Source organism: Bos grunniens, chromosome 6 (genome assembly GCF_055505025.1).
Source record: "Bos grunniens cultivar Pamir isolate PY7600 chromosome 6, Bosgru_T2T1.0, whole genome shotgun sequence".
NCBI lineage: Eukaryota > Metazoa > Chordata > Mammalia > Artiodactyla > Bovidae > Bos > Bos grunniens.
The window spans coordinates 94001196-94024672 of NC_141170.1; the positions used below are offsets into that span (position 1 = coordinate 94001196).

At 41.3% G+C, this 23477-nt stretch overlaps 1 long non-coding RNA gene across 4 annotated transcripts in view; it reads left to right on the forward strand.

Annotated features, from left to right (window-relative positions):
* Nucleotides 1-579: 579 nt before the first annotated feature.
* The window catches only part of LOC147371030 (uncharacterized), a 143405-nt gene continuing 120507 nt past the window's right edge, over nucleotides 580-23477 (forward strand). For 3 of the 4 annotated variants that reach the window (XR_015165719.1, XR_015165718.1, XR_015165721.1), the window contains exons 1-2: nucleotides 619-749; nucleotides 3604-3819. This is a non-coding gene — a long non-coding RNA (uncharacterized LOC147371030). Of the gene's footprint in view, nucleotides 750-3603; nucleotides 3820-23477 lie in introns of all 4 variants that reach the window. The other variant, XR_015165720.1, reaches the window with a different exon arrangement.

Below are 23477 nucleotides of genomic sequence, written 5' to 3' on the forward strand. Positions count from 1 at the left end.
GGCAACCACTTGTATGTTTTCCACCTCTACAAGTTTGTCATTTCTAGAATGCTAGATAAATAGAATTGTACATTATGTGGTCTTTGGTGATTGGCTTTGTTCACTCAGCATAATTCCTTTGGCGATCCATACGAGTTGTTTCATGCTTACTAATATCTGAAAAATTCTAAACTGCAAAACATATATAGCCCAAAGGTTTTAGATAGGAGGCTGTGGGGCTGCACTGAGAGTCTGCTGCTGCAGTTAAACTCCTGCCTGCTCTTTGAACCACTGATGAGTTGGACTGGCAGGACCCCAGGGGCTGTGTTCTGATCAGTGAGTGGGGCCTGGAAATAGTTTGAAACAGACATTTCTGGTGTTCAGTTTGAATGCAGCTCCTGCTGCCCCTGAGACGTTTGCCTCCTGTCGCAGCCTAATTATCCAGTGTTCACAGTGTCTGCCTCATTTACCTTTGCCTGGGTTTCTCATTCTCACTGCATTTCCCTTCTAGGCCTGAATTTTAACCCTACTTTGCAAATCTGCTTTCCTGAGTTTTGTTTCTATCAACCCCTTTCTCCCGGACTGCACCTGGCTTCCTATATCACTTACATCGACTCTGCTCAGCATGCAGATCTGTGACTCAGGGCTCAAGTTTCCGCCCTGGCCTGTCTCAGGCCTGTGTTGTGTTCTCTCTGACACTCAGATCCTGAGAGTTGGATACAGGGTCTTCCGTGGAGAGCTTCTCGGTGTGGATTCTCATCATCATTAGAGTAAGTTTTGATGTCAATCAAATTAAACTTTAAAAGGAGAGTTATTGTTTATATTCTAAAGCAAAAGTTGCCCCATTTAGGCCAATATACAGTTCAAAAGATAGTTTGGTAAATTCTATAGTGGAAATCGTCACTAAATAAAATAAGATAATGTTCTTTCTGTTCTTGACAACTGACTTAAACACATCTCTGAGGGCTGTGTGTGTGTGTGTGTGTGTCAGTCTAAAATGGCTAATGATATTTAGAGAAGAGGAAACATGGTAGAACGGCCCAGAAAGGGGACTTGATCCCGTTTGTTCTTGGATCCCACTTCTCTTTTGAGCCTGCCACAGTGGAAAACACCAAAATAGTCCCTGTTATGACATCATTGTCTCAGTCAACTGTAATTCATTTATGTCTTCCTTTTGGAGAAAGCAAAACTCAAGAAGTCATTGTAGGATCATCAAAATTTTATTTCTAGCCCTACAACTGTTATAAAAACACACCTTCAGGTTAAAAGTGAAAAGTTCATATCTAATCATTCATAGAATTTGTTCATGTGAAACAATTATTTGGGAAATTTTCAGATGCTTGAATGTTTTGCGTTTCCACCTCATGTCTGCCACTGTGCAGAACAGCCTAGTGTTATTCTGTGATACTTTTGGTTAGCACTGACTGATCAAAATTTTGCTTTGAGAATATCAATAGGGTCCACTAATTTCCTGAAGAAATCAATTAGGAATGAAGAAAGAAGAAAAAAAGCTAATATCTAATTCTGACTTATTTTATCAGCAAAAATGTTGTTAGTCCTCTTCCCCAAAAGAACAAGCAACATGGATTTGCAAAGAAAGAAAATAAGGGAAAATTAAAAATATATAGGGTAATTTGAGCAATCTTTTAAACATTTGTACAAAAGCAATGGAAAACTGAATAATAAAGTTCTGTATTTTTTTTAGGGTGGATGGAAGAAAGGAGAAAAAAGGATAAACCAGGTTTTCCCTCTTTAAAAATGTTTTCCTTAAGTTTTTTTGTCTCAATGTTCTACTCCCTCCCAAGTTTTTGACAACTGAAAGTTGTCTCATTCTCCTTCAAAGTCTTCCAGAATAGAATTGCAATGAGGTCCTGTCAGTAATTTTTACTTTCAGTTAAAACCACTTTCCTTATGCAAGTGCATTAGCACTGAAGAAAGAGCCATATTGTTAGGCCTTCACTTTTGCTTTTATGTCAAAACTACTTCTGAGAAATAATTTTCATTTGCTTTGCAAATCGTCCACAGTTGGAAGAGTCATAAAGTATATAAAGGGAAAAGTACACAAGGCAATACATGTCAGTGGCTGGTTACTCATGTTGGAATAGTGAGGTCGAGGTAAATGAACATGAAAAATAAAGGCTGAAATGTTTCTATTTTTAGCCTAAATTATGGACATAAATGTTTGTTGTGGTTATCATTAGTTTATATTTAAATCCCCACTTAAAGGAGACCTTAGAAGTTTCTCCCTATTGGGAGCTCAGAACAGTGGCTGGCACAGAGTGGTGTTGAATAAATAAATATTTACCGACTAAATGCATGCATGTATGAAGATCTCTGTATTTATTCTTTCTCAACCCTTAAAAAAAATATATCATATGACAGTCCCAGAACCTTGAGGAAAGCAAGTATTAATTTCTGAGTTTGGAACTGAATGTTTATTTATTTTGAAAAACGTTTGGGAATGCTTTGCTTGTGGAATGTTAGTTGCACACGATAAAACATCAGCCTACGTTTCACCCCTACAAAAGTAAAGATTTTTGCTATCTGGTTTAATTATCTAACTAGAATTCAGTAAGCTATGCAGAGGCTTCCCTTTGGGGCTCATTAAATCATCAAGGTTGAGTGTTGCAAGTGAAGGAAACACAGTTTTGAGTGGAGCAAGTTTGTTGCCGAAAAATCCTTTGGTTACTACAGCGCAGTCTGGTACCCTGGGGCGGAGGAGGAGATGCGGCGCTGGGCGAGGTGGAGCGGGCGGCAAGGATCCTCTTACAGCCAGCAGGGACTAGGACACTGCGACCCCGAGGCCAAGGCAGTGTGGTTCTGAGTGTTGATGTGCAGGGTCAAACAAGCTTAATCTTTGAAGCCGGCTGACCCCAGCTTCACTGAAGAAACAGGCTGAATCACAACAGCCTCTGGTTTGAAATCCCAGCTCTGATGGAACAGGAGCTTTCCCTGTTGATGCTGCTGCAGCGTTTGCTCCTAATGCCGGGAATTCAAGCGTTTAAGTCTCCAGGGCCTTCGGTTGAAATCCTACCAGCTTGAAAGTCTCACAATTGTTAAAAAAAAAAAAAAAAAAATCTAACACACAAAGCCGCAAACCCTCTACATTTCGTTTGGCCAGCCAGGGGATCATAGTCTTCTGAAAAAAGAACACACAGCCTATCTTTTATAAACTGAGACCTCTGCTATTTTTTTTTTTTTTTCTGTATTTTAAACTTGTGTTGATTGCCATGCCATGCGTTCATTTCTTAACCAGAAAACAAGAGATATTTTTCATTTGATATAAAAATGCCTAAGTCTTGATAACATCACAATATGTTACTTCATTATAAAAGGCCAGTTCTTCCATGCTGAGTTATACTTACTAGCCACAAAACCACTAGTTGTCAACATATCTTGTTCCAAATGGTTGTATTTTTTTAAAAAATGCAGGACATTTGTCATTTTGAAGCTCCTGCCTATATGATAGGTAGCTGCATGAAGGTTCTTTTCATCAGTTGGAATGGTTTTTACTGAAAGGAAATGCATTTCCATGTGAATGTATTGGAGTTTGCAGCCCCACACTGCTGCCTGCCTCCTTGATTTTGGCTCTACTCACAGTTCCTTTTATTGGTTTTTTGGCAGGTTGCTGAGGGCATATGTTTTGGACTTTTCTTGCCTGATTTGTGAGATTCTGCTGACATCCAGGAAAGTGCTGCAAAAAAACCTGTTGCTCATATCCAAGCTTATGTGTTTCGTGGCAGAGCCACGAGCACTGAGCTCAAGTTTCTTGACAACAAGTCTTATTTATGGAGAAACAAACATAGGCGGTATTTCGTGGGACCATGCTGTTCTCTTTCTGTGAGTAACATTTGGCATTTCTATGCAAGAGGGCAAATAGGTTTTTAAACATCTCATATTCAAGGGTGTTATGGAGGAAGGGATGCTGTGCTGACGGTGATGATGATGATAGCTGCCATTTACTGAGCAGACACCCAACACCAAGCAATTTGCAGCCACTCGTCATCACAAAGCTGCAAGGGGAATGCTGCTGTGCCCATTTTGAAGATGAAGAAACTGAGGTTAAGCAGCATTCCCAGAATCTTATGGAGTGTTGAAGCCAGAAGCTTTGGCCTTCCTGTCTCTAAAATTTATGTTTTTTCCCTAAAGAAACCTGAGAGACAAATATTGCTTTTGATTTTTTAATAAAGAAAATCTTGTCCTGAAATTGTAATTCTATTTTGATGACAATGATTAAACATGTACCATAGGAGTTAGTGCCATGAGGATGCTAAGTCACAGCTAAGATACAGTTCCTATTCCTTAGGGACTCATAGACTAGACCAGTGGTCACTGACTGCTGGTGATTTCACCCCTCCAGGGAACTTTTCTGAAGGTCTGGAGCCATTTTTGATTGGCATGGTGGGTGAACATGTTTGGAGCTAGGTTAGGAGTAGGTTGGGGCTTTCCCTTCTCTGGCAGTTCAAACAGTGAAGATTCTGTGTGCAATGCAGGAAGATGCCCTGGAGAAGGGAATCACTACCCACACCAGTATTCTTGCCTGGCTAAACCCATGGACAGGAGCCTGGCAGGCTGCAAAGAGTTGGACATGACTGAGCAACTAACACTTTTACTTTTGGAGTAGGTTGAGGCTAGGCATGCTGCTAAACATTCTACAATGATCAAACAAATCCCACAACTAAGAATTATCTGGCCCAAATTGTTAATAGTGGTGCTGTTGAGATACTGTGGCCTAGAAGAAGAAAAACACTGAAAACATGGTGGAATTTATGTTGTACTTTAATGATGGTGTGGTAGATTATGTTATTTGTCCAAAATATTTGCTGACACTCTCTGTTGGGACCTTCTATGTGGGAGAATTATAACTCTTGTCCCATTAATACCAGGCACAGCCATTGGACTTGCCTTGACCAATGAAATATGGGGAGAAATTTAAAGAGCCATCCCTCTTTTCCCTCTGTCCTAAGACTGTCAAGTTCCAGGCAGGGCTCCTTTATCCAGAACCTTAAATAAAGACAGGGCTTCCCTGGTGGCTCAGATGGTAAAGAAAAGTGAAAGTGAAAGTCCTGTCTGACTACGCAACACCATAGATTTTCAATCCTTGGAATTCTCTGGAATTCTCCAGGCCAGAATACTGGAGTGGGTAGCCTTTCCCTTCTTCAGGGGATCTTCCCAACCTAGGGATTGAACGCAGGTCTCTTACTTTGCAGGTGGAATCTTTACCAGCTGAGCTATAAGGGAAGCCCAAGAACACTGGAGTGGGTATCCTATCCCTTCTCCAGAGGATCTTCCTGACCCAGGAATTGAACCAGGGTCCTCCTGCCCTGCAGGCGGATTCTTTACCAACTGAGCTATGAGGGAAGCCCAGATGGTAAAGAATTTGCCTGAAATGCAGGAGACCTGGGTTTGATCACTGGGTTGGGAAGATCCCCTGGAGAATGGAATGGCAACCCACTCCAGTATTCTTGCCTGGAGAATTCCATGGACAGAGGATCCTGGCAGGCTATAGTCCATGGGATCACAAAGAGCTGGACATGACTGAGTGACTAACACTTACTTACTTAAATAAAGACAGCATGGAGTAAGATGCAGTCTGCCCCAAAGACTAGAATCATAAACAAGACCTAAACCCTTGTTGAAAGCTAGTGAGGTTTTAGGATTGTTACTGTAACATAATTTTGTCCTTTTTGGCTAATACAGATGTAGTTATTATTTCAACAAGTGACAAGGATGTGGGACTGTGGTAGGAGAATAACCTAGAATAAAAGACTGGAGCCAAGGTATGCTAGATGACAAAGGGTAGATTTTAATTTTATGCATGGGAAGTTTAGTAAGAGTGAGAAAGGAAATTAATTTTGAGATTGGAGGGAAAGGTCATTCAGAAAGGGACACGTACAGGGGGGCGGTAAATCAGTTAGACTATGATTATAGTTGAGAAGCAAGAGTCTGAATATGGGTAGGGTTCATGTAAATGAAAAGTTGGAGGATTATGAAGACTGATTGAGAAGGAAAAAAATTAATGGGCATGAAAATGTATTTACCATGGACAAGAAGAAGAGATTTAAAGATGATATAAAGATTTTGAGAGAGTATTTTGGAAATAGGTATCACACAAGAACATCTTTTGAGATGGATAGGATAAATTCCCACCAGAGCTTATTGAATTGGGATGGGCTTGTCTAGTGGGAGTAGTTCACAGGCAGTTGGTGGTGAGGGTCTGGACAGTAGGAATCCTGGTGTGATTTACATATCTGGGCATAATCCTTGTATAAGGATGCAATTTGGACAATATTATCTAGGGATAGTGGCTAGAACTGAAAGAGGAACTTAGGGAAAAGGGAGTTGGGGGATTGGGAAAAATAAACCTGACAGGAGGAATGTCAGACATCTAAGTAGCAAATGCTGCCATGGCTGGCTGGTAAGGAGCTGTGTGAGGTGCTTGCAGAGACAACAAGAGTGTAAGGAGGCAAATTAGTGCATGCTCCAGCGTAGGTTTCCATGCCCTCCTCCAGGGAGTCTTTCCAACCCAGGGACTGAACCTGTGTCTCAGTCTCCTGCATTGGCAGGTGGGTTCTATGCCATTAGTGCCACCTGGGAAGCCCAGTTAACTGCAAATAAGTGGTTAAATGCCTATGCCCATTATTCCGAAGCAGTTAAGTTTTGGAGAAAAGAAAATAGTACACAGTTATAAGGCCAAGAATTTAAAACATTCATAATGCATGTTTGAAGTTTGTAAAATGTGGAAGTTTGAAGTTTTCTTCAGTGTAAGAATGAAAACTAGAAATAACAATAGCACTTACTTGAAAAAAAAATTCTTGACTTATATTGGAAATTTATAATTTTAAACTTTAATTGCTATGTCTTTGCTGTGCCTACCAGTTAGAAATGAGTTTACTATATTCTTTGTTTGGGTATTGGTTGTATTTTTAGGTAAAAATGTTCTTCAATTGATTATGACACATTAATCTTCCTTCTCAGTTTTCATGTTTCAGGGCAAACTAGCAGATTTTCACAAGTGAAAGGCTTAGCTTTTTGAACATGCCCTTCTCCACTCCCTTCAGAGTTTGCAGGCAATGCATCCTTTAGTTTTGAAGTTTTGCTGGATGGATCAAATAGGTTGGTGTTATGCTACATTTCTTAAGAATAGGTCAGACCACCATCTATTTCTTTTCCTCTGGCTTCACACTTCAGTATGTTAGGGTCCTGGGACATCATGGCAGAGAAATCTCACCCAATGGCCCACCACCAACCTTCTGGTGGCTGCAGGAATTACAGAGTGCTTGAGAGAAGTCACAGGGATGGATGAGATTGCCCAGGGAGAAAAAGGGTGAAGCAAGCTGCTGAGAAGATTGAATCTGCCTTCTTCTGAAAGCAGCACCAACCAAAGTGATTTCATCCAGAATAATAAATAATGATTTCCTTTCATTTCTCAGCCTAATCATTCTGTCACTTGGTGTTTACTGTAAATAAAAGTTTAGGGCCTTAGATATGGAGAATTTACTACATAGTTCTCTTCTAGGCACTTAGCAAGTAATTAAGGCTAGTTCTTTGGGGATTCTGTAGTTTACACCAGAGAAGGTTGTTTGAGATTCTATTTTCTGTGCTCAAGCTATCTTATTATCATCATCATAATCACCATCAGTGAAGCATCCTCTCTTATTGCACAGTGAATTGGAATTATAGAGTTAAGTTTGGGAGCCTCGTGTTTCCAGGTCCTCGAGATACAACCCTTATCAGGAGCCCAGCATCCTCACGTGCCCACTGTACAACCCATATTTCATTTCATGTTTCTGACCTTTCTTTTCCAACCCTTTGAAAGTTTTGATTTGATTGGTTAATAAAATGGACTTTATTCCAGGGTTGTGCATTTTCCTGTTAATACAGACCTTCTGGAGATATGGGCTTCCCTGGTGGCTCAGATGATAAAGAGTCTGCCTGCAATACAGGAGGGCAATCCATTCCAATATTCTTGCCTGAAGAGTCCCCATGGACAGTGGAGTCTACGGGGTTGCAAAGAGTCAGACACAACTGAGCAACTAACACTTTTCTGGAGCTATAAAGCCTTAACCCATATAGCTCTCATTAACAAAACAATGTTCAGGAAAACAGAGGAGGTATTTTTTGAGAAGCCTTGAGATCTCCTTTTAATCATACTACTTTAGTGATCAGTGACTGTGTTTCTCCACTCTGTATATGTAAAGAATAGCTGAATACCATTTTGATGTGGGTTGAGCAGAGAGAAAACCAGGACCTGTGATTAGCATTCTTGCATTTTAATTATTGATTGGGAGTACTCAGATGACTTAGCTCTAAGCAGATTCAAAATGTTCCATTATAATTCACACTTGAATAGCATTGAAACATGTATATTACCATATGTGAAACAGATCACCAGTCCAAGTTCAAATTACGAAACAGGGCACTCAAAGCCAGTGCACTGGGACAGCCCAGAAGGATGGGATGGGGAGTGAGGTGGGAGGAGGGGTTCGAGATGGGGGACACATGTATACCCGTGGCTGATTCATGTCAATGTATGGCAAAACCCACCACAATATTGTAAGGTAATTAGCCTCCAATTAAAATAAATTAATTAATTTTAAAAAACTTTCAGAAGAAAGCGAATAATTCACATGTCTGAATCAAGATGGACAAGGAGAAGCATCAGGGCAGGTCTTGGTGAGGAGAGTGGAATCTCTAGCTTTGTGATTTGCTTAGTTGTCACTGCTCTGCTTCTCTGCCCTTGGCAGCACAGTAGGGACCATATGGCAAATTTGTGGGTAGTGGTGGAGGGATGTACCACTCTTGTGCTTAAATTAAACCAGGGAAACTAAGGGAGATGAGGAAGAGAAAAATGAAGGGGCTTTGGTTCAGATATCAAATGGGTGTGCCCCTCCTGAAACCGTTCAAGAATTGCTCTTGGGCTAGGAAGTAGCTGGAGCCAAGGCCTAGGAAGTGGACTATGGTGAGAACATCCAATATGGGAGCTGGAATCAGGAGCCCTGAGTGACTGTGTCTGGCTGCTTCACTATTGGAGGAGATTTGCTCTTTGCCGATGATTTGAGACCTCATGAGTTTCCCCCATGAGCATGCATCCTTGCAATACCCAGGCCCTGCGTATCTTTGGACATCTAATAGACTAGAAGAGGAGCTCAAATCTCCACATTTGGGAAGCCAGAACAGACAGAGGGAAGTGTAGACTCCTACTATCCACAGATGAAAAAAGAGTACTGAATAGGTTAACTTGCCCAAATTGTCACAGAAAGAAAGGAGAGTTTGAGCAATGTAGTTTTTAACTTCATAGTTGGGGCTTTCCACAGTTAATCTGTTTTGTTATAATTGCAGAAAATAGCAGTGCCACAAATACTAAAATGCAGCTCGAGATTCTCCGGCTGTGTCTCCTCTGTTCTCGGCTGTGTGTGTGTTCTGGGTCCCTCTTGTGGTGGCCGGGGTGGACTGGGCAAGGATGTTGCCCCACAGGGTTCCCAGGGAGGTCTTAAGTTTGCAGATGAGCTGCTGAGTGAAGGTGTTTCCTGGTGATGCTAACAGCATTCAGGGTGACAGATTTGTGTCATGGTCGAGGAATAAAGCAAAGCTGTCTGAGGAAAATTGAAATAATCAAAAGAGAACTTTCGCAGACTCCCACGACCCATCTAACCATGAAGAGCATCTGTACTGTCATGGGCTGCCTCCCCACCTCTTCCATAGATACACTTCTGTGCCCAAAATTAAAAGTAATTTCTCCACTTTTTACGAGATCCCGTCAACTATCTAGCAAAGGAAATCACTGCTAATTCTCACTGTGATCAAGTTTTTACTGTCTCCTGATTCTTAGCAGCAATCACACTTTCTGTTATTGCCCACATCTTTAAAAATAATCCCCCCTTGACTTCACTTCTTATTTTAGCTACTGCCCCTTTGTAGCATGGAGAAGGCAATGGCAACCCACTCCAGTACTCTTGCCTGGAAAATCCCATGGACGGAGGAGCCTGGTAGGCTGCAGTCCATGGGGTTGCTAGGAGTCAGACACGACTGAGCAACTTCACTTTCACTTTTCACTTTCATGCATTGGAGAAGGAAACGGCAACCCACTCCAGTGTTCTTGCCTGGAGAATCCCAGGGACAGGGGAGCCTGGTGGGCTGCCATCTCTGGGGTCACAGAGTCGGACACGACTGAAGCAACTTAGCAGCAGCAGCAGCCTTTGTAGCAAGCATTTTAAATTCCCTTTTCCCTATTTCTTTTTCGACCCACTCCAATTTGACTTTCCCAGACCACACTACTGAAACTGCTCTTGTCAAGGTCATTAATGCCTTTGTGGTGCTAATGCCCAGGATGGATTCTCATTTTAACTTGTCAGGAGCAGTTGATACAGTTGATCACACTCATCTGCCTGAACCATCTTCTTCACTTGGCTTCTAAGGCACCACACCCTCCTAGTAGTTTTTCTAACATGCTAGACTCTCCTTTCCTGCTTTTTTGCTTTTTTCTCTTGTCCTTGACCTCCCACAATCAGAGAGCCCCAGAGTTCAATCTTGATCCTCTTCTCTGTCTATGCTTACTTCCTTGATGCTCTAACTTAGGCTCATGACTTAAAATGCCATCTACCTTTCAAAGACTTTTGCATTTATATGTGACATTCATCTCTCCTATATTAAACTTTCTACTTGAAATCTCCATGTGAAGTTCTAATAGACATCTCCACCTTTGTGTATCCAAAAACTGAACTTTTGATCTTTCTCCTAAAAGCTGCACCTCTCTCCCACTCTAATTCGGTCCACGGCAGCTTCATCCTTCAAGGTACTCAGGCTGAAAACCCTAATTAATCTAAACTCCTTTCTTTTGTTCGTCTCACATCTAAACATGCAAGATGTATTGTTTGCCCTACCTTCTCTCCCCTTACATTGCCATAATGCTGATGTAACCGAATCATTACTCACCTGGAAGATTGCAATAGACTTTTAAGTGGTATCTCAGCTCCTATGTTTTTCCTCTAGAATCTGTCCTTCACAAGGCAGCTAGAGAACTCCTTTAGAAATATAAGTCAGATCATGTTGCTCCTCTGCTCAAAACCCTCCAATGGGTTCCCATTTTAATTAGACGAAAACCTAAAGTCTTTACCTGCACCATTACCTTCCTAGCTTATGTCCTGCTACCCCTCCTTGTCTTATTCCCTTCTAGGCAAACTGTCCTTAGAGCTTTGGCACTGAAACAGTTTTTTTCCCCTGTGTATCCCTGTGGCTATCTCCTTCACGCCTTCAAGATTTATTCAAATGCCACTTTCTCAATGAGCCCCCAACCCCCTGACAACACCACTTAGGAGTGTAGCTGCTTCCGCCTTATTCTCAGTACCCTTAATCCCTTTACACTGTTCTATTCCTTCTTTTCTTTCCATAGAATTTATCAACTTTCAGTTTACCTTATAATTTGCTCACTTATGATAACTGTTGTTTATTGTCTGTCACTTTCTAGAACATTAGCCCCACACAGGGCTCAGATTATTGTCTGTTTGGTTCACTGATGCTTGAAATTCTTAGAAAAGTTGCTTGGCATATAGTAGATGATCAAAAATGTTAAATTAATGAGCGCATAAACAATTTCCTTTCCTAAGAACAAGGGCTCCCATGAGGTCAGAAGCTGGGAAAATCAGAAAGTGGAGGAGGGAAGGTGAACAGCAGGATGAGGACCAAGACAAGCCTAAGCCGGCAGGCTTTGTCTTGTGTTGTAGAGGTGGGTTTGACTGATGAAAATTACCACACAGCACTGAAAGCCTCATTCCTTCACCATTCTCCACGGGCTGTGACTTCCAGAATCTCTACTACTTTGATTTTCTGCTTTACATGCATTTCAGTTTGTCAGAATCTCTTTTAAACATATGATGCCCAAAATGAAACACAATATTTCAGATACACTCAACCAGCATCCCATTAATATCATGGGTCATTATCTTGTCTGAGCCTACACGTTCAGCAGTGTAGTCAAAAAGATCTTTAACTCCCCAGGGTTGAATGACACATGACTCAGAATGAGCCTGCTGTCAACCAAACCCACGAGTTACTTTTGTTTATTCTTTCACACAAAACATACTTCAACAAAATCTGCTTAACTCTATTCTTTTAACCTATGTGTATAACTTTCATATGTTTTTTTATTAAATTTCTCTTTTCAGTTTAGAGTCGTTATCCTAACCTATCAATATCATAATTCATATCTTAGTGAACAGTCCCAACTTTTCATCTTTGGAAATCCGACAATTAAAAAAAGTTGTTAAGGTGTTGGTAGAATGTCCTGGACAGAGTTCTTGAGAAAATCTATACCAAACTATTACAAACCTATATTTCCATAATAACAGGATGTATTTAACACTCTGGATATATAGGTTTAAGCTAGCTATTTCTTAATCTTACCCACAAAATTGTTACTGAATAATTTTTCAGCTCTTTTGCTGAAAATCAAATGTACTATGCCTATAGGATTCTGTTGATTTTCCAGTCTAGCATTTTGACCAAAAGAGAAAGTGAGACCAGTTTGGCATAGTTTTGTTAGATAAGTCCATGTAGGCTTTTGAGGAGCCCTTTATATGAACTCACAAACTATCTTTGATTAATTCTGTCTTGCAGTCAGGTTTGCTATTTCCAATTGAAGATTTGATCATCTCCATCACAGTGATATTTTACCTCTGTTTATTTTGTGACTTATATGTGGAAAGAAATGTTCATATACTTCTAGGTAAATGGTCCTTGTCATTTAAATTTTAATATGTTCTTTTCTATAAACACATATATGAAATCTTATCATACAGATTTTAGTGTCATCTTGCTTTTGCTAGTTTGCTTGACTCTTTTCTTTCCTCATCCCTCCTCTTCCATTCACGCTGTCCATTCACTTTTGCTCCAGATACTTCATATTAGCACCTAGTATGCATCTTACAAGGAGTCTTCCTAGCTGGCTGAGTGGTAAAGAATCTGCCTGCTAATGCAGGAGACACAGGAGACGCGGGTTCAATCCCTGGTCTGGGAAGGTCCCTTGGAATAGGAAATGGCAACCCACTCCAGTATTCTTGCTTGGAGAATTTCATGGACAGAGGAGCCTGGTGGGCTACGATTCAAGGGGTCACAAAGAGTTGGACATGACTTAGCATGCATGCATGTACATCTTACATATTTCTATATAATTGCACATTCATATAATCACAGGTGACTTCCTCAATGAACTCTTAGGTGGCCTATTTTGAAGAGAATCAGCTTACCTATCCTTCCCTGAGAGAGGATATTACCCATAAACTGTCCTAGAAGCATCTATTTTTGTATGAGACCTCATATATTTGTATGAGACCTCAACCTAAAGGTAATAGAATAATTCACTATCCTTTCACTCAATAAAATTCATGGAGCTCCTCCTGTGTCCCAGGAACTGTACTCAGTTGTGCAGCAACTCTGGGCCTTGCCAAGGTGCAATCCACCTCTCTATTTTTTCTTGTATCTCTGAAGAAAAAAAAAAAATCTCTCTTGCTTAGAAGGCATTTCTTACTAATTGAATGTTTGTGTCCTCCCCAAGTTCACATGTTGAAGCCCTAACCCCCTCCCAGCGTTGTTCTCTTTGGAGAGAGGGCTTCTAAGGAAGCGAAGTTAATTGATGTCATAGGGTGAGGCCCTGATCTGATAGGATTAGTGTCCTTATAAGAAGAGACATCAGAGAACTTTCACCAGAGGGAGACAGAGTCTGCTAATTGAGAGACACAGATTTCAGTGTGTTGGGGGAGGGTGGTGAATAAGAGTACACTCTGTGGTATACAAGGGAAAATACATTTAATAACATCAATAAAATTATAGTTATTCATTAAATGAATGTTGTTACCTGTGTGTCCCACTTTCTTTCAAGACTCAAACATACAGATTTCTCCTATAATGTTCAGCAATATTAAATATTAGTGTATTATGAGCCAGGGCTTTGCTAATAGCTCAGTTGGTAAAGAATCAGCCTGCAATGCAGGAGACTCTGGTTTGATTCCTGGGTCGGGAAGATCCCCTGGAGAAGGGATAGGCTACCCACTCCAGTATTCTTGGGCTTCTCCTGTGGCTCAGCTGGTAAAGAATCTGCCTGCAATGTGGGAGACCTGGGTTTGATCCCTGGGTTGGGAAGATCCCCTGGAGAAGGGAAAGGCTACTCACTCCAGTATTCTGGCCTGGAGAATTCCATGGACTATATAGTCTATGGAGTCACAAAGAGTCAGACACGACTGAAGAACTTTCACTTCACTTCATGAGCCAAATTGTGTTCCCCCACATGACTCCCCCTTACCTTGGAATGTGACTGTACTTGGAGATAAGGCCTTTAAGGGCATGATTAAGTTAAAGTTGGGTCTTCAGAGTGGCCCCAATTCAATCTGATTGGTGTCCTTATAGGAAAAGGAGATTCTGATACAAAGGGATACCAGCAATGTGAGTACAGACAAAAGCCTAAGAGAGGGCCCAGGGAGAAGGGGTTCCTCTGCTAGTTAAGGAAAGCGGCCCCAGAAGAAACCAAGCCTTTAGATATCTTTATCTTTGACTTTGGGTTTTCACAGTTGTAAGAAAAAAGTTTCAGTTGTTTAAGCCACTCAGTCTGTGGTATTGTGCTAGGGAAGCCCAAGTAGACTTATACAGACTGGGTATAAGGATTGCATTTATTTTGTTTTCCTAACTCTCCCTTCTCCTAATGTTTTGTAGGTACTGCAGTTACCTTCCGGCCCCTTTGCTGTTTAGGGAGATTATTCAGGTCTGCTCTCAGATGCCCTGGGCACAGTATTATTTCTATGAGAATTAAGTACTATCAAATTCATGTGAAGAACATGATTTTTCTCTCTTGACCAAAAAGCTGGCTATCATGGGGTTAACCAGTCATTTTGAAAAGCATGTAGTGTACAACATTCTATCTATTAAAAATCTGTTCTTCCCATAACCTTGCCTAGGACACACTCTGAAAGCACTTTTCATTTATTATTATTTATTGTTCTATTTATGTGAATTTTCCTTCCAAGTTCTGCCTGTAACATTCTCCATCTCCTTTTTATGAGGACAAAATTGTAGTGTACCCATCCAGATGGTGGGAGGTTGGTAGAAACAGACCCAGAAGTGGGCCTTAAAATCTTAAACACACATTCAGTCTTCAAGGCCAAGGTGACTCAATGTATCACGTGGGAAGTGAAGCCAGTGTCCAGGATGGGGCCATGTAGTACTTAATAAATAAAAGTGTAAAGATGGGACCTAGAGTAGGAAATGGCAACCCACTCCTGTATTCTTGCCTGAAAAATTCCATGACAGAGGAGCCTGGCAGGCTACAGTCCATGGGGTTGCATACAGTCAGCCACGACTGAGCGACTGATCGCATAGAGATGGGAAATAGCTGGACTGACTCAGAACTTATTCTCTGGAGCCCAAATCTCCTCGGGGTTCCTGAGCTAAATTCCCACACTTAGTGTATTCTTTGAGCCAGATTCTAATCTGTTCCCTCCTTTACCCTGGAAGCCTTTGCCCCACAGCTGGGGCTCATTTGGTTTGGATTTTCATCTATAAATTGCTGTCAGCGAGGATCTTGAGGAGCTAATTGGTGAAAGTAACCTAAAAAGGGGACCCTAGAAGGGAATGAGGGAAACTGAATTTTCATCATTCCCTTCCTCCAAGAATTGTGTTACCCTTTGCCAAGAAACAACTAGCTTTGAAGCTTGAGTAATGTCTCTTGTTTGAAAGCTAAAAGCCAACTTAGATGAAATGCCATCAAACAAAAGTATGTTTCTCAGTCTTGTTGAGAAGTGTGGAGCGGATAGTGTTTGCGATTCAAAGTCCCACTTGGCCACACTTCAAAGAGGGACTCCAGGCAGAACCGCTAAAAGCTCCGCCAGCACCAGGACGCACAGATTTCTAGTCGCTGGGGCCCCAGCTCAGTTCCTGCATCTGAGAAGCATCATAATTGCTGTCCTTTTAATCTTTTTTGCAGCTTATCAAATGGAGGCCACTTCACAGCAGGACACAGGTTCAAAATAATAAAAGCAAAATTTGTAGTGATTTGATTTTCCCTTAAAAAAAAAATCTTTGCAGTGATACTGAAGCTTAACAAAAGTACATGAATTTAAATTGGAAAAAGGGGGTTCAGGAACAGCTCAGATGATGGAAAAGTACTTCTGGCATCTAAGAACTGGTTGTGAAACAAGCAAAGTAGATATGAATGTCAGGTCACAAGCTAAGGTGTACAACCATAAAGCTTTCCATTTTTACACAGCCAGTAATTTTAATCTCTAGATTCCACTCCATGAAGGTCTTGTAACTTGATCTCAGTCTATTCAGGGTTTTCAGTGTCCAACTGTCTGTTTAAGGTCACCTGTATACATCCCTCAATTAGGCAGTTTTGAGATATCCATTGTCCTGTTGGGATGTGGCCATTTGCTCCTATGACTTGCCATCTTGATGCATCTTGTCCCTATGCCTGACCCATTGCCTCCAGCAGCTCTGTTTACCCCTTCCACATAGAGTTTGGAGCACAGGGACCGTCAGGCCACTTGACATGGCACATGAGAAGTCCTTCCCTAGGTATATAATCGCACTCTGGAGATGTACCTGTATCCCGTCCACCTTTGTCCTTTCTTCTAAGTACTAAATCTGTTCCATTTTAAATACTGCCTTCATTTCATTTTAGGGTCTTTTTTTTTCTTCTTCAAAATATAAGTGTAGAATGAGTAGAGCTACTCTATGCAAAAGGAAAATGAAACAGAGTAAAACATTTTTTAAAAAGAACATAGCTCTATTATAGGGGTCTACATTGTGAGAAGTAAGTAAAATGTGACAACATAAATAATTAGTAAGAGAAAAATGTGATGGGTTTTGTGACTTTAAAGAAAATGCATCCTGGGCAGGGTGTGATTAGCAGCGGGGGCTGGAAGGATCCTTGGGGGAGAGGAGACTTGGGCTGGGCCTTGAATGAGGTATGCATTTCTGCAGGCAGATAAAAAGTGATCGCAAGGGCAATGGACGTTCCAAGAAAACCTAGTGGTTTATTCTGGCTCTAGATCTCCAATTTAGATGACTTCCGAGAAGCACAGGCAGGCTTAGGGTCTACTTACAAGTTGTAAGATAACACATGGGGTTTGAGTTTCTTTGAGGTTTGAGTGTGTCAAGGTCAGTTTAGGTGTACCTCTAAAAGATCCAAAACCCTAGATTAGTTTCAGAGCTCTCCTGATCTCTTGGAAGTGTGCCTGACCACAAGACCAGTCTGTGGGTCAGAGCAGATGAGATCAGGAAGCCCTCCTCAACAAACCTCCCACCCACTCCAGATGGAGTTCATAAGTGCCCCCAGCCCAGCCCAGCCCACCCACCTCTACAACCTTTGTTTGCCTCCCTCATTGGAGTCATCACTTTGTTCATTTTGTTTACAGGATCATTTTTCCTGCATGCTCCGGTCTCTGAGACCAATGCTATGTTTTTTCTCAGTGCCCCTTGGTGTCTTCAGCATCTAGTACTTTGCTAGGACCTAGCTTAGGAGGAACTTAGTTGAGTAGAAATGAAAAGACCCATTGCCAAGCCTACTTCCTGCTAGTCTTTATGGAGCTCTGTATTTTTATATTGCAGAAGGCAATGGCAACATATTCCAGTACTCTTGTCTGGAAAATCCCATGGACGGAGGAGCCTGGTAGGCTGCAGTCCATGGAGTTGCTAAGAGTTGGGCACAACTGAAGCGACTTAGCAGCAGCAGCAGCAGTATTTTTATATAGGTTGAAGTGAATCTCATCTAGCTCTTGCGGTATAAAACTGGGTTGAGTTGGACATTCTCTGTTTTCCCCATTTATTTATTTAAAAAATTAAAAAAAATTAATACAATTTTTACACGTTACTGTCATTTAGTTATTACAGAATATTGGCATATTTCCCATGTTGTACAATACATCCTTCCTCCTAGTTGTTTGTGTCCCCCACTACCTCACCCCTGTGTTGCCCTTCTCCATCCTCCCCCCGGTACGCATCCATTCATTCTCTATATGCGCAACAACTTCTTTTTAGTTATATTCACTAGTTTGCTGTACTTTTTAGATTCCAGACACTATTGTTTTCCTCATTTCATAGATGAAGAAACTGAGGCAAATGTAGATTAAGTAACTTTACAAAGACGACAGAGTTAGTAACAACTGGCAGAGCCAGTATCCCCATCCAGTAGCCACCCAATGTCATCAAATACTTGTTACGGGTCTATGCCCTCTACCGCCATGTGTTAGGAGATAGAGAAATGGGTGAATTGGAAGAGTTTCTGTCTTTACCGAGCTTTTATTCAAGAACTGGATGACAGGCTGTACACCAGTAAATAAATATCATAAATCAGACAATAATAAAAGCAAGAAAGCTAATAGCTAGTATAATATAATGACGTCTGACTGGGTCAAGGGAGGCCTGTGACTGCTTCTAGATAATATGGCTGAGAAGTCAGTGACAGTTGAAGTGAGATTTAAAGAACGAGAAAGCACTGCCAGCAGAAGTTCTATGGGAAGAGTGCATGGAAGCTCTGCCCTCTTTCTCCACACCTTGCCCTACACTTTGCCCTATGTGTCTCTTCCATCTGGCTGTTCCTCAGTTAGATAATATTATAATAAACTGGTTAAAAAAAAAAGGTGGAGGGGGCTTCCCAGGTGGCACAGCCATAAAGAATCCATCTGCCAATGCAGGAGATGCAAGAGACACAGTTTCAATCCCTGGGTCAGGAATATTCCCTGGAGTAAGAAACAGCAATCTACTCCAGTATTCTTGCCTGGAAAATTCCAAGGACAGAGAAGCCTGGTGGGCTACAGCCCATGGGGTTGCAAAGAGCTGGACTTGACCGAGCAGCTGAGCACAGAACACAGTACAGCAAGTTAAAAAAGAAAAAAGTTACTTGGGCAGGGAATGGGGAAGAGCTTACTCTTTGTGACTGGAGTTTGGGAAAGAGTTGAACAATTGAAAAAGTGGAAAGGCCATGCTTTACATGTGACAGTAAGAGTTTCAATTTATTCTAAGTGCAGTGGGAAAAGTTTTTCACAGGGTAGTCAAAGGATTTATGGTTTATAAACAGCACTCTATTTTAATAAGGATGATTTGTAGTTGTTGTAGGTGTAGGAGTAGGGAAAACAGGCAGGAGGTCATAGCCCAGTTCTGGTCAGAGGTGACAGCTGCTGGAACCAGGATGGTGGCTCCGTATGGAGAGAAAGGAGTAGGGTGAGAAATATTTTGGAGTTTGAGCCTACAACTCACTGATGGATTGGGTGTGGCAAATAGGAAAGAAAGGGAACCGAGATAGTCCTAGATTTTTTTACTTTAGTCACTGTCTGAACGTTTGTGTCATTTTACAGAGATGGGGAAAGGACTGAGGGAGGAACCAGTCTTGATAATTGAGATGAAATTCTAGAACTTTTGCTTGAACTGTGATTCTGAGCTTCTTTAAATATGCATCTGGAGTCTTAAGGAGGCAATTGTACACGGAGTCAGGAGCTCAGGGGTCGCCCATGTTAAACAGAAGCTTCTGGACAGTGAGTTTTCACATTATCATAATAAAATTTTTGTGGTTTCATCGTTTCTGCTCCAGAGGAGAATCCATGTTTTCAAAAGCATGCCTTGACATCGAAAGTTTATGTTTTATCAAAACAAGTCAATTCTAATTCCCACCACCACCTCAGGGTGGCAGTAATATTAACCAGGAAGATCACAGAGTAAGCAAGCTGGAGGCAGTTGGGAAATGAAATGTGCAGATGTGTGTTCATGCACTATAATCAAACTATGCCATTCTTGGGAAAATTAAGTAACAGCGAGGATTGTATACGGGAAGTCAACAAAACCTCTTAACAAGGAGATTGCTATTAAAATTGGAACGTTGAGCAAATATAGAAACTATGTCGGGAGAAGGAAATGGCAACCCACTCCAATATTCTTGTCTAGAGAATCCCGTGGTGAGGAGCCTAGTGGGCTGCTGTCCATAGAGTCTCATAGAGTCGGACATGACTGAAGTGACTTAGCATGCATGCATGCACTGGAGAAGGAAATGGCAACACACTCCAGTATTCTTGCCTGGAGAATCCCAGGGATGGATGAGCCTGGTGGGCTGCTGTCTATGGGGTTGCATAGAGTTGGACACGACTGAAGCGACTTAACAGCAGCAGCAGCAGCAGCAGAGACTATGTCTAGTAATGGTGCTGGTGGTGTTAAGTGGCTTCATTTGTGTCTGACTCTTTGCAACCCTATGGGCTGTAGCCCGCCAGGCTCCTCTGTCCATGGGATTCTCCAAGAAAGAATACTGGAGTGGATTGCCATTTCCTTCTCCAGGGGATCTTCCTAACCCAGGAATTGAACCAAGGTCTCTTGTCTCTTGCATTAGCAAGCAGGTTCTTTACCACTAGCGCCACCTGGGAAGCACTGATATCTGAATGCAGCCCTTTCCATGGCAAAGTGGTGTAGAACAGGAGCAGATGGCCTTGGCCAGAGCATTAACAGAGTGTGACAAGAATGTGAAGGTAAATTTAGACCAAATCAGAACAGAACCCATTCTCTCAGCTATACCCAGCAAATAATTGTCATCATATTGTGGTGAGGAGGAACTAGAAATTTACATCAAAACCCCTACTGTGCATCCTTTGTAATTTTTAAATTCATTTATGCCTAAATTAACTGTATAATAAGATAAATATATATCTAATTCTAGTTTCTGTTCAATCTCTTTGGACTAAACCATTTTTATTTTCTTACTCACTAAGTCCAACATAAAATTACCAGATCTTATTAATGCCATGCTGGCTGTTAAGATTCTGATGTCTCCAGAGTAGGCAGAACTAGTTGGTGGAACATTTCACATGATGCTGTCTTAGCCAGGTTAATTCCTTCCTGGGTATGCTACAAGATTCAACTAATACCTTAAAGCTAGACACAGATAAATTGGTCACATTTCCTGCCTAAAAGCTAGGAGAGAACAGTCATAAGCAAATGAACCTGGGTTGGCTGGATTTTGCCCTGAGAAGAGGGGATGTATAAATGTATATAGTACATATATAGTACATTTTTCTAAAGAAAAATGGGCCAGGAGGACTGTCTCAGCTGCCTGGAGAGGCAATCTCCACCTCTGCTGCTTGACATCGAATCTTCTAATTAGAGAATCCAGTGATTCCCCCTTTAGACCTTACCCAAGTGGCTAAAATGCTCAGGAAGTCAAGCAGAGTTATTTATCTTTGTCAGTTAATGTTTATGGCTCACTCACTGTATGCTGGCCATTTTATTGACAAGGCAACTTTCTATGAACCATGCTCCTCAGGACGCTGAAGATTAATGGAGCAAAACAGAAGATTTGGCAATTTGGCACCTAGCAGGCTGGATATTCTTCTGCATTTCTCAGGATATGGAAAACTGCTGGGACAACGACAAGCCCATTTTCCATAGAGTTCTACTTGGTTTGCATTATTTTATATCACTAATTGTGCTCTGCATTTATCTGCCTACTATATATGCTTATCAACACATGTAAGAAAATATATCATAAAGCCCATTCTACAAAGGAACAAAACTGGAACCCATGTCAGAACTTACCAAATGCATTCATGAAAGCATGCGGATATATTTATGGGACAAGTTTGGATATTATTGAGAACTCTTAAATGATACAGACAAAGAGATACCAGAGTGTTAGGACATAGAAGCCAAAGGTACCTTTTAGGTGATACAGTCAGATGTTTCTCAAATGTTTTTAAACAGTAGGACATTTTTTTCGATTGAAAGTTGATGCAGAAGCCCAGTATACAGAGGAAAGCTTTCCTGTATGAGGGTGAGGGGAAGGCCTTGCCTTCTTAACCTCCCCTGAGTCACTTCATAGAATTGGAGACAGTTAACAGGACCATTTGCAAATCCATCTGCCTGGCATTAGGAAGCTAAGTCTCAGAGGAGCCCTGGGGTGAGTAATCCAGGGTCACATTGTGCATAGTTTAAGGAATAACAGCTAGAACTTGGTTCTACTGACTCCAGGCCCATTACATCACATACTAGGAATCAGTTTTTCCCGCATCGAATTAGGTGGGATCAGTGAAGAAAGAATTGCATGCTTATTGCTGTTGCTTTTGTATAGATCTTTCTGTTTCAAGAAGGAGTTGAATGGCTAGAAGCGACCACATGCTTTTGCAACTTGGCCTTTTCTTCTGGTTTTGGGTAGAAGTCTACCTTACTTAGCTAAGAACGCAGATTCTTCCAGTCTTGTCTTAGGTAAGTCACTTATGCCTGTATGTACTGCCATGTTTCCGGGACTTGGAATGTTCAGAACAGTGGTGGATATATTGATAGGAAACTGACATGAATGAAATGTGTCAGGAGGGTTTGAACTATGGACTTCTGAACATTATTCCAGAGACTCCCAAGATGAGGGTTAGAAAGTGGATTCTGAATTATGAGGTTAAACAAGAAACTGTGTTAAAATTTCTTCAGCGCTATTGACAACTCCACAATTCACCCACCTGACTCACCAACATCTCAGCATCTGTGCTGGCCTCCTCCCTCTCCCTGAACCTCATGTGTCTTGGCTGGGGCTGACTTGTCTATTCCAGACGCCCTCCTCCTATGTCTCTTGTCCTTGATATCTTAATATTTCAAATCTCAAGTCTTCCTTAAAGCTTTTCAGATGCCCTTCTCAGCTCTCATGTCCCTTCTGCTATTCCTCCAGACTAGCACTTAGAGATTGCCTCTTATTAGAGTTCTTTGGTATATGTCTGTCTTCTGCTTTCTCAGTTGTGAAGGGCTAAGAAAGCTCTGGAAACGTGTCATATTCATAACATCAGGCAAAATGCTTGCCCATACCCCAGACTCCCAAATGGCTGTTCAGTTGATAAGTTGTGTCTGACTCTTTGCGATCTGATGGACTATAGCATGCTAGGCTTCCTTGTCCTTCACCATCTCCTGGACCTTGTTCAAACTCATGTTCACTAAGTCAGTAATGGCATACAACTATCTCGTCCTCCATTGTCCCCTTCTCCTCCTGCCTCCAGTCTCTCCCAGCATCAGAGTCTTTTCCAGTGAGTCAGCTCTTCACATCAGATGGCCAAAGTATTGGAGCTTGAGCTTCAGCATCAGTTCTTCTAGTGAATATTCAGGGTTGATTTCCTCTAGGACTGACTCATTAGTCAAATATAATTATGCAAAATATATAGAAATAGCCTTTTTGTCTTTTTTGATTACAAGTGACAAAGGGGTTATTAGACGGATAGTAGAGACAATCCTAATTATGGGAATGTTATAAAAAATGAGATTTTGAAATTTTATATTTACAAGTAAATAATGGGGATATTCAAGGAATTGAACCCATAAAAAATGTTGCCTGAATTTTGAGTATGTAGAATTTGAGTTGTTCAGCCTGTTTCTGTGGTTCTTTATTGAATTCTCCATTTTTAGAAATTATTTTTGAGCACTGCCTTCTCTAATTGACATGTAATTTCTTGATTAGAGAATTTTTTTTAATTTTAAAAATTTTATCAAAATTTACTGTT